Source organism: Lepisma saccharinum, unplaced genomic scaffold (assembly GCF_977018435.1).
Source record: "Lepisma saccharinum unplaced genomic scaffold, izLepSacc3.1 HAP1_SCAFFOLD_459, whole genome shotgun sequence".
NCBI lineage: Eukaryota > Metazoa > Arthropoda > Insecta > Zygentoma > Lepismatidae > Lepisma > Lepisma saccharinum.
In genome coordinates this window covers 208405-220906 of record NW_028143154.1, presented here as the reverse complement: position 1 = coordinate 220906, position 12502 = coordinate 208405, and positions in this window count along the sequence as shown.

Below are 12502 nucleotides of genomic sequence, written 5' to 3'. Positions count from 1 at the left end.
GAGTATCGAAGAAATTCCCTTTGTTAAGGTTTCCTCAGACTCATCATCTCGAAATTCAAGTCCCTGAATAGTAAGAAACCGCGATGAATCCACAACAACTGACATTTAGTGCCGAGTTTTTTCGATCACCTTTGGTCCCAGGTTCGATACCCAGTGGAGGCACTTTAAGCTAAGTCCCGATTGACTTTTCTGTGCATAAAATGGACTTATAACACAAAATCAACCAACCAATCAAATCTTGAATCAACTTTGAATGTATTTTAATAATTAGCGTTGTCACTAACGACCACGATTAGAATAATTTGCGCGTACTACAGATGATGTCTTGTGGTCCTGAAAATATTCGTGATGTTTTAAAACCATCCACATTCAACACTTTTTCCCAGTTCTTAAAACTTTTTAAAACTTAGGTTAATCTCGACGATTATAGGACATAAATGAATGAGAAATCACCTATGCCCAGGTCGGCGCTCGAATCTTGAACGAAAGTCACATACACATAGCTATATATATATATACTAAACAAATTAATATTTGTTAATCAAGTTGGTATTATAAACAGGAAAGTGATATCATGCAGAATACACCACTTTGAAAAGGTGAAAATCGTCATATACTTATAAATGAACTCTCTTTATTATTTGATATTTAATTAACTTCAGTTGGAGGGCCCGGGAGAGGGCGAAGTGGCGCCCCCCTGCCTCCTCTGGCGTCGTCACTGCTTCCAATCCTCTAATAACTTCGCTGCTGATAGCCTCACCTTCGAAATGGAAGCTTGTGTGTCGGCGAATAATACAAAGAACTTGTGTTCACTGTCCCTCTTGCATTCAAAGTTTGCCGTTTTCCTTTTCAGCTTTTCCTGCAAAACTTCCTGTCAGCAAGCAAAGCAAATTACAGAATTTTTATTGCCCCACCCTTGCATCAACTTTCATTCCTACTTTAGGCCTGGATTTATGGCACTTACCCGCTACTGCAGGTTTGGCCCCTGAAGGAAAGGTGTCCATTGTTCAAAGCAAAACCTCTGTCAGTGGGAAGCGGCGAAAAATAGTCTCGGAAAACGCCCTGGCCGTAAACAGACTCCCGCCACCCTAACATTGCTGTCAGCTTCCCTCTGAAGTTTGATAAAACTACTTTGTGAAAATTGTTTAGTAACGATTGAAAATGTAGACAGTAGACACTACATGTATTTTGCTAATAAACTTGAAGGCTAAATTTACAGAATAAAAAGAACAGCTACAACTTTCCTTCATTTGATTCACAGAAAAGCTAATCGGAACTGGCCCCTCACTTTAAAATGGGATTCAAATCACTATGTTCCTTCACCGGTTATCGAACCCGGCACCCCTTGATTACAAGGTGAAGTGCTACCACTGTACCATCGGGGAGTCCCAATAGAACAAAGTTTCCTTCTACGACGATTATACAGAAGTTAGTGCACTTCCTTCATGTGAAATCTATTCTATATCAGGCTCAGTATTTCGTAATTACAATCCAAGGAATAGTATTCAACTTAAATAAGAAATAAATACATAAAAAAGCATTCTAAATAATCTTCAAACAGACGTAAAAAAATCGAATCCAACCACCTGTAGAATGCCTGAGGGAAACAACAAGGATTTTCTCAACAAAGACATTTCCGAAACTTCCATAACATTCTAATAATTTCGCAACACGTGCAAATAATCATGTGGTATAATCTTGTCATGGTTCCATGTAAACACGAAAATCACCAAATTACTTCTTTCCATATTTCCTGTATTTTCTCCTCCTCTTTAGCTCTCAGAAGTTCGGAGTGGGATAATGCAAGATTATTTGTCCTTAATTATCTCCTTCTCTTAGTCTTGCTTATATCTTGGACTCCTTAATAACTTTAACAACAACTCCTTATAAATTTGTACTGCCATGTTTCCTACAATGCTTTTCCTACTTCCTAATAACAATCACTTCTGTACACCCTTTGATGTAAAAATTAATTAATAAAAATAAACCATATCCGCCGGTCCGTTTATCCTTCCAACCTATGGAGCTGAGACTATTTTTACAAGATAAACCTCGGACGCAGACATTCCACGATCTTTTGGCCCCTCCTTCCTCCTTCTCTACCTGCCCTTTTACTTGATGTTATTCAGAATTGTATTAGTATAAGGAGTACTATCGTAACATAATGTTATTAACCTGGAATGAATTGAAAAACAAAAATGGGGAGTAATGCTGTGTTTCGAAAGAGTATTAAAAATAAGTTTAGGTTTTCATTCATTACTCTTTCTAGAATAGTCTTATTTCGACTTAATACACGCTTATCAAAGTTTTTAATTGAAATCCTTTATTCCAAGCAAACAACTATTTGCAACTGATAAAATTTTTGCTCTTATTTTTTTTTTCGAGACATTCGAGACGAGACGAGACTTTACAAAAGCCGTCCCGTCCCGTCTCGTATCTCGTCTCGAAAACGAGACGAGAAAGGCATTCCGTCTGGTCCCGTCTCGAATTTCAAAAGGCTTGTCCCGTCTCATGTCTCGTCTCCTTTTCGAGACGAGACAGGAGACGAGACGGGACATGTCCCGTCCCATGAGCAACACTATTTTCCGTCAAGGTACAAAAATGAAAAACGAGCAAAATAGAAAGTAATCATATAAAATATTTTATTTAAGGATTACTTAGATACAAACCTCTCACATTAGATAATATTTTGTCCATAGGTTCTTGAGAACTTCGTGTCTCAGCAAAGAAATAAGAATTATGAAATTTTTCCGAGTTTTCTGTGACCGCACAAAAAACAAAAACGGGCTTAATACAAGGAAATCGTATAGACGATTTTATTTAAGGATTACTTAGATACAAACCTCACACATTCGATAATATTTTGTCCATAGTTTCTTATGAATTTCGTGTCTCAGCGAAGAAGTAAGAATTAAAATATATTTCCCTGGATTTCCGTGATGGTACAAAAATTGAAAATGAGCTTAAGAGAAAGTAGTCATATAGGAGATTTTATTTATGGATTGCCTAGATACAACCCTTACACAGTCGATAAGATTTGGTCCATAATTTCTTGTGAACTTCGTGATTCAGCGAGGAAGTAAGAATTTAAAAATATTTCCAGGGTTTTCCCTGAATGTACGTACAAAAATAAAAAACGGACTTAATAGAAAGTAATCATATAAATGATTTTATTTAAAGATTACCTAGATACAAACGTCACACACTCGATATTGGTCCATAGTTTCTTATGAATTCTATGTCTCAGCCAAGAAGTAAGAATTTAAAAAAATTTCCCTAGTTTTCCCTGTAGTACAAAAATAAAGTACGGGTTTAATAGAAAGTAATCATATAGAAGATTTTATTTAAAGACTAACTGGATACAAACCCTACACACTCAACAATATTTTGTCCATAGTTTCTTCTGAACCTCGTGTCTCAGCGAAGAAATAAGAATTAAGAAATATTTCCCGTGTTTTTTTGACGGTACAAAAAAACGGGCTTCATAGTAAGTAATTGTGTAGAAGATTTTATTTAAGTATTACTTAGATACAAACTCCACACATTCGATAATATCTGGTAAATAATTTCTTGTGAACAGCGTATCGTAACGAGGAAGTAAAAGTTAAAAAACATATTTACCGCATTTTCCGCAACCTTACAAAGATTGAAAATAGGCTTAATATAAAGTAATCATATAGGATACTTTATTTATAGATTACTTATATACGAACCTCGGATACTCGTTAAGATTTCGTCCATAGTTTCTTGTGAACTTTGTGTCTCAGCGAAGAAGTGATATTTAAGACAGATTTCACGGGTTTTCCGTGATGGTACAAAAATAAAAATCGTGCTTAATAGAAAGTAATCACATAGAAGATTATATTTAAAGATTACTTAGATACAAATCTCTCACACTCGATAATATTTGGTGCATAGTTTCTTGTGAATTTCGTGTATCAACGCGGACGTAAGAATTATAATTTCCCTAGTTTTCCCTGATTTACCAAAATAAAATACGGGCTTAAAAGAAAGTAATCATAGAGAAGATTTTATTCAAAGATTAACTGGATACAAACCCTACACACTAGATAAAATTTGGTTCATAGTTTCTTGTGAAATTCGTGTTTCAGCGAGGAAGTAAGAACAAAAATATATTTCCCGGGTATTCCTTGATGGTACAAAAATTAAAAATGTTCTGAATTGAGACTAACCATATAGGAGATATTATATAATAATTCCTCGATACAAATCTCACACATTCGATAATGTGTTTCTTATGAATTCTATGTCTCAGCCAAGAAGTAAGAATTTAAAAAAAATTCCCAAGTTTTCCCTGATGTACAAAAATAAAGTACGGGTTTAATAGAAAGTAATCATATAGAAGATTTTATTTAAAGACTAACTGGATACAAACCCCACACACTCAACAATATTTTGTCCATAGTTTCTTGTGAACTTTGTATCTGAGCGAGGACGTAAGAATTATAAAATATTTCCCTGAATTTATCTAACGGAACAAAAATAAAAAAACTGGCTCAATAGAAATTAATCACATAGAAGATTTTATTTATAAATTACCTCGTTACAGGTCATACACACTCGATAAGATATGGTCCAGTTTCTTAATATTTTCAAAGAATAAGTAAGAATTGATAAATATTTCAAGGATTTTCCCTGGTGGTACAAAAATAAAAAAACGGACTTAGATGATTTTATTTAAAAATTCGCTAGATACAAACCTTACATAATCGATAAGATTTCGTCCATAGTTTCATTTGAACTTCGTGTCTCAGCGAAGAAGTTAGAACTAAAATATATTTCCCGGGTTTTCCGTGATGGTCCAAAATCGAAAATAAGCTTAAGAGAAAATAATCATGTAGGAGATTTTATTTAAAGTTTGCTTAGATACAAACTTCACACAGTCGATAGGATTTCATCCAAAAATTTCTTTTGAACTTCGAGCCTCAGCCAAGAAGTAAAGGTTTAAATATATTTCCGGGTTTTCCGTGACGGTACAAAAAAACGGGCTTAATAAAAAGTAATCATATAGAAGATTTTATTTATAGATTACCTAGTTACAGGCCCTTTTCTTATAAATTTCGTGTCTCAGGGAAGAGGTAACAATTGAAAGAAAATCATCTCTGGCTTGGTCTGTAGAGAAAAAGAGTTTCAAACGAGTATTAGCATTGAACGCGAATTTCTCGAAAACTCAAGTTTTGATCCTATAGTCGAAATGTCAGAATTAAAACGCTTCTCAGGCGCTGAAAAGCTTAATAAGACAACATTTTAATGAAAATCATTTCTGGCTAGGTCTGTAGAGAAAATGAGTTTCAAACGTGTACCAGCATTGTACGCGTATTTCTACAAAAATCAACTATTCATTCTATAGTCCAAATGTCATAATTAAAACACTTTTCAGGCTCTACGTAGCTTAATATTTCAACATTTTAAAGAAAATCATCTCTGACTAGCTCTGTAGAGAAAATGAGTTTCGAACGAGTACTAACATTAAAAGCGTATTTCTCGAAAAATTAACTATTCATTTTAAAGTCCAAATGTCTTAATTAAAACGCTTTACAACCTCTGAAAAGCATAATACTTCAACATTTTAAAGAAAATCATTTCTGGCTTGGTCTGTATAGAAATGAGTCTCATGTGAGTATTAACATTGAACGCAAACTTCTCGAAAAATCAAATTTTGATCCTTAGTCGAAATGTCAGAATTATAACGCTTTTCAGCCTCTGAAAAACTCAATAATTCAACATTTTAAAAAAAATCATCTCAGGTTAGGCCTGTAGAGAAAATGAGTTTCAAACGAGTACTAGCTTTGAACGAGTATATCTCGAAAAATCAGATATTAATCCTATAGTCCAAATGTCAGAATTAAAACGATTTTCAGGCTCTGAAAAGATTAATAATTCAACATTTTAATGAAAATCATCACTAGCTAGGTCTGTAGAGAAAATAAGTTTCAAACCTGTACCAGCATTGAACGCGTATTTCTCCAAAAATCAAATATTCATTCCATAGTCCAAATGTATTAATTAAAACGCTTTTCAGGCTCTGTAAAGCTTAATAATTCAACGTTTTAGAGAAAATCATCTCTGACTAGCTCTGTAGAGAAAATGAGTTTCGAACGAGTACTTGCATTGAACGCGTATTTCTCGAAAAATCAACTATTAATCCCATAGTTAAAATGTCATAATTAAAACGCTTTTCAGCCTCTGAAAAGCATAATAATTTAACATTTTGAAGTAAATCATCCCTTTTCATCCTCGTTCATAGACTTCCTGCAATATTCTTGTGCATGTGGGTTGCATCCCACCAGGTGCGACACATGTGAGGAGTTATTCTTTCCCTGTACTGCGTTATTTCTTTTCATAACAGTAAGGCTAAATTCTTGTTTTATCTGAACTTTTTTATCTGAAGGAAACAACTCTCAAGTCTCAACAATTATAATTTTTTGCTTAAATTTCCTATAATTTATACAAACAGTACCACATATCAAGTCCTTTGGTGCAACACTGTCAACAGCTAATGTCACTTTCCTCGTCCTAATAAATTTACTTCCAACCAGTGACGGCGCCAGGGAAATGTGACTGGGGGGGGCGAAAGGCTTGCAACAAAATATTGTAAGGGGGTAGTCACAATTAAAACGCCAGAAAACACTACACATTTATATATATATACATATATAATAATACTTATAATAATGACTATTAAAATAATTATAATAATAATAATAATTATTATTATTATTATTATATTCATGTATGGTGTTTTGTGTTTGTCTTTTATTTAGAGTGGACGTTTACTGCCTAAATTTACTTCTTGATTACTAGTTTATCTCCACATGATTCGTTTTAATAAAGACATTAATTCTTTTTTATTGGTAAGTTGCGTTGTCTCCAGTAGCCTATTTCAGTATTAAAAGACATTCATAATTTTATAATTCATCGTCTTTCTTGAGATGAAACTACTGATATAAATATTTAAGTTATAAGATAATAATATAAATGACGAAAAAATGCTTCGAAGAGTTTAATTTTCTTGCAAAATAAACGTGACGTTGGAAGAAATGAATCTTCTTAAGTATTAGAAACAATGTGAGGCACTTAGTGAAGTGTATTTCTCCTGTAGGAGAATTCTGCTCTGTGTGGTTTGGAGAACACATTGCCACCTTTGGTACGTCCAGGACTTGACATTTCTTCTCAATGGCAAAAATAGCCAAATGAGGCAGTTTGCATCCAGCATTCTGTTTCGAGCAAGCCTTTTCAAAGATTTTAAGGACAACCATCTTCGTAATGCTGAAGAGTTTTGGGCAAAATTTGTATTTCACCTTTCAGGGAAATGTTATCACAGGATAAAAAAAATCAGACAAAGATTACAGTTACTCACGATTCAAGAAATATTCTGACCCTGGCATTACTTACTCTTACTCTACCACTCCAACGTATGTCTGTGCTAAACAATTATAGGCACCTATGGGGTTCGTGGGAAGATGTACTTCGATTTTGATGTGTTCGAGAAAGAGCGAACCTGTATCCAATGATTGAAGCGTGGCAAATCCTAAATAGCGTTATTTTACGTGCCCGCGATATGTTTTGATTCGAATTTTAAGTGTAATTTGCATTTTAAGGTTCATGTTCAATACATTTCGAAATAATATATCCTCATTAACTTCAAGAGTATCGAAGAAATTCCCTTTGTTAAGGTTTCCTCAGACTCATCATCTCGAAATTCAAGTCCCTGAATAGTAAGAAACCGCGATGAATCCACAACAACTGACATTTAGTGCCGAGTTTTTTCGATCACCTTTGGTCCCAGGTTCGATACCCAGTGGAGGCACTTTAAGCTAAGTCCCGATTGACTTTTCTGTGCATAAAATGGACTTAAAACACAAAATCAACCAACCAATCAAATCTTGAATCAACTTTGAATGTATTTTAATAATTAGCGTTGTCACTAACGACCACGATTAGAATAATTTGCGCGTACTACAGATGATGTCTTGTGGTCCTGAAAATATTCGTGATGTTTTAAAACCATCCACATTCAACACTTTTTCCCAGTTCTTAAAACTTTTTAAAACTTAGGTTAATCTCGACGATTATAGGACATAAATGAATGAGAAATCACCTATGCCCAGGTCGGCGCTCGAATCTTGAACGAAAGTCACATACACATAGCTATATATATATATACTAAACAAATTAATATTTGTTAATCAAGTTGGTATTATAAACAGGAAAGTGATATCATGCAGAATACACCACTTTGAAAAGGTGAAAATCGTCATATACTTATAAATGAACTCTCTTTATTATTTGATATTTAATTAACTTCAGTTGGAGGGCCCGGGAGAGGGCGAAGTGGCGCCCCCCTGCCTCCTCTGGCGTCGTCACTGCTTCCAATTCTCTAATATCTTCGCTGCTGATAGCCTCACCTTCGAAATGGAAGCTTGTGTGTCGGCGAATAATACAAAGAACTTGTGTTCACTGTCCCTCTTGCATTCAAAGTTTGCCGTTTTCCTTTTCAGCTTTTCCTGCAAAACTTCCTGTCAGCAAGCAAAGCAAATTACAGAATTTTTATTGCCCCACCCTTGCATCAACTTTCATTCCTATTTTAGGTCTGGATTTATGGCACTTACCCGCTACTGCAGGTTTGCCCCCTGAAGGAACGGTGTCCATTGTTCAAAGCAAAACCTCTGTCAGTGGGAAGCGGCGAAAAATAGTCTCGGAAAACGCCCTGGCCGTAAACAGACTACCGCCACCCTAACATTGCTGTCAGCTTCCCTCTGAAGTTTGATAAAACTACTTTGTGAAAATTGTTTAGTAACGAATAAAAAGAACAGAATAAAAAGAACAGCTACAACATTCCTTCATTTGATTCACAGAAAAGCTAATCGGAACTGGACCCAGACTTTAAAATGGGATTCAAATCACTATGTTCCTTCACCGGTTATCGAAACCGGCACCCCTTGATTACAAGGTGAAGTGCTACCACTGTACCATCGGGGAGTCCCAATAGAACAAAGTTTCCTTCTACGACGATTATACAGAAGTTAGTGCACTTCCTTCACGTGAAATCTATTCTATATCAGGTTCAGTATTTCGTTATTACAATCCAAGGAATAGTATTCAACTTAAATAAGAAATAAATACATAAAAAAAGCATTCTAAATAATCTTCAAACAGACGTAAAAAAATCGAATCCAACCACCTGTAGAATGCCTGAGGGAAACAACAAGGATTTTCTCAACAAAGACATTTCCGAAACTTCCATAACATTCTAATAATTTCGCAACACGTGCAAATAATCATGTGGTAAAATCTTGTCATGGTTCCATGTAAACACTAAAATCACCAAATTACTTCTTTCCATATTTCCAGTATTTTCTCCTCCTCTTTAGCTCTCAGCAGTTCGGAGAGGGATAATGCAAGATTATTTGTCCCTAATTATCTCCTTCTCTTAGTCTTGCTTATATCTTGGACTCCTTAATAACTTTCCCAACAACTCCTTATCAATTTGTACTGCCATGTTTCCTTCAATGCTTTTCCTACTTCCTAATAACAATCACTTCTGTACACCCTTTGATGTAAAAATTAATTAATAAAAATAAACCACATCCGTCGGTCCGTTTATCCTTCCAACCTATAGAGTTGAGACTATTTTTACAAGATAAACCTCGGACGCAGACATTCCACGATCTTTTGGCCCCTCCTTCCACCTTCTCTACCTGCCCTTTTACTTGATGTTATTCTGAATTGTATTAGTATCTGGAGTAGTATCGTAACATAAAGTTATTAACCTGTAATGAATTGAAAAACAAAAATGGGGAGTATTAAAAATAAGTTTAGGATTTCATTCATTACTCTCTCTAGAATAGTCTTATTTCGACTTAATACACGCTTATCAAAGTTTCTAATTGAAATACTTTATTCCAAGCAAACAACTATTTGCAACTGATTAAATTTTTGCTTTTATTTTTTTTTTCGAGACATTCGAGACGAGACGAGACTTTTCAAAAGCCGTCCCGTCCCGTTTCGTGTCTCGTCTCGAAAACGAGACGAGAAAGGCATTCCGTCTCGTCCCGTCTCGAATTTCAAAAGGCTTGTCCCGTCTCGTGTCTCGTCTCGTTTTCGAGACGAGACAGGAGATGAGACGGGACATGTCCAGTCCCGTGAGCAACATTATTTTCCGTCAAAGTACAAAAATGAAAAACGAGCAAAATAGAAGGTAATCATATAAAATATTTTATTTAAGGATTACTTAGATACAAACCTCTCACATTAGATAACATTTTGTCCATAGGTTCTTGAGAACTTCGTGTCTCAGCAAAGAAATAAGAATTATGAAATTTTTCCGAGTTTTCTGTGACCGCACAAAAAACAAAAACGGGCTTAATACAATGAAATCGTATAGACGATTTTATTTAAGGATTACTTAGATACAAACCTTCTAAGTACAAATCATTCGATAATATTTTGTCCATAGTTTCTTATGAATTTCGTGTCTCAGCGAAGAAGTAAGAATTAAAATATATTTCCCTGGTTTTCCGTGATGGTACAAAAATTTAAAATGAGCTTAAGAGAAAGTAGTCATATAGGAGATTTTATTTATGGATTGCCTAGATACAACCCTTACACAGTCGATAAGATTTGGTCCATAATTTCTTGTGAACTTCGTGATTCAGCGAGGAAGCAAGAATTTAAAAATATTTCCAGGGTTTTCCCTGAATGTACGTACAAAAATAGAAAACGGACTTAATAGAAAGTAATCATATAAATGATTTTATTTAAAGACTACCTAGATACAAACCTCACACACTCGATATTGGTCCATAGTTTCTTATGAATTCTATGTCTCAGCCAAGAAGTAAGAATTTAAAAAAATTTCCCGAGTTTTCCCTGATGTACAAAAATAAAGTACGGGTTTAATATAAAGTAATCATATAGGATACTTTATTTATAGATTACTTATATACGAACCTCGGATACTCGATAAGATTTCGTCCATAGTTTCTTGTGAACTTTGTGTCTCAGCGAAGAAGTGATATTTAAGACATATTTCACGAGTTTTCTGTGACCGCACAAAAAACAAAAACGGGCATTAAACAAGGAAATCGTATAGACGATTTTATTTAAGGATTACTTAGATACAAACCTCACACATTCGATAATATTTTGTCCATAGTTTCTTATGAATTTCTTGTCTCAGCGAAGAAGTAAGAATTAAAATATATTTCCCTGGTTTTCCGTGATGGTACAAAAATTGAAAATGAGCTTAAGAGAAAGTAGTCATATAGGAGATTTTATTTATGGATTGCCAAGATACAACCCTTACACAGTCGATAAGATTTGGTCCATAATTTGTTGTGAACTTCGTGATTCAGCGAAGAAGTAAGAATTTAAAAATATTTCCAGGGTTTTCCCTGAATGTACGAACAAAAATAAAATACGGACTTAATAGAAAGTAATCATATAAATGATTTTATTTAAAGAATACCTAGATACAAACCTCACACACTCGATATTGGTCCATTGTTTCTTATGAATTCTACATCTCAGCCAGGAAGTAAGAATTTAAAAAAATTTCCCTGATGTACAAAAATAAAGTACGGGTTTAATAGAAAGTAATCATATAGAAGATTTTATTTAAAGACTAACTGGATACAAACCCTACACACTCAACAATATTTTGTCCATAGTTTCTTGTGAACTTCGTATCTGAGCGAGGACGTAAGAATTATAAAATATTTCCCTGAATTTATCTAACGGTATAAAAATAAAAAAAACTGGCTCAATAGAAATTAATCACATAGAAGATTTTATTTATAAATTACCTCGTTACAGGTCATACACACTCGATAAGATATGGTCCATTTTCTTAATATTTTCAAAGAATAAGTAAGAATTGATAAATATTTCCCGGATTTTCCCTGGTGGTACAAAAATAAAAAAACGGACTAAATAGAAGTTAATGACATTGATGATTTTATTTAAAAATTCGCTAGATACAAACCTTACATACTCGATAAGATTTCGTCCATAGTTTCATTAGAACTTCGTGTCTCAGCGAAGAAGTAAGAACTAAAATATATTTCCCGGGTTTTCCGTGATGGTCCAAAATCGAAAATAAGCTTAAGAGAAAATAATCATGTAGGAGATTTTATTTAAAGTTTGCTTAGATACAAACCTCACGCAGTCGATAGGATTTCATCCAAAAATTTCTTTTGAACTTCGAGCCTCAGCCAAGAAGTAAAGGTTTAAATATATTCGGATTTTCCGTGACGGTACGGAAAAACGGGCTTAATAAAAAGTAATCATATAGAAGATTTTATTTATAGATTACCTAGTTACAGGCCCTTTTCTTATAAATTTCGTGTCTCACGGAAGAAGTAACAATAGAAAAAAATCATCTCTGGCTTGGTCTGTAGAGAAAATGAGTTTCAAACGTGTACCAGCATTGTAAGCGTATTTCTACAAAAATCAACTATTCATTCTATAGTCCAAATGT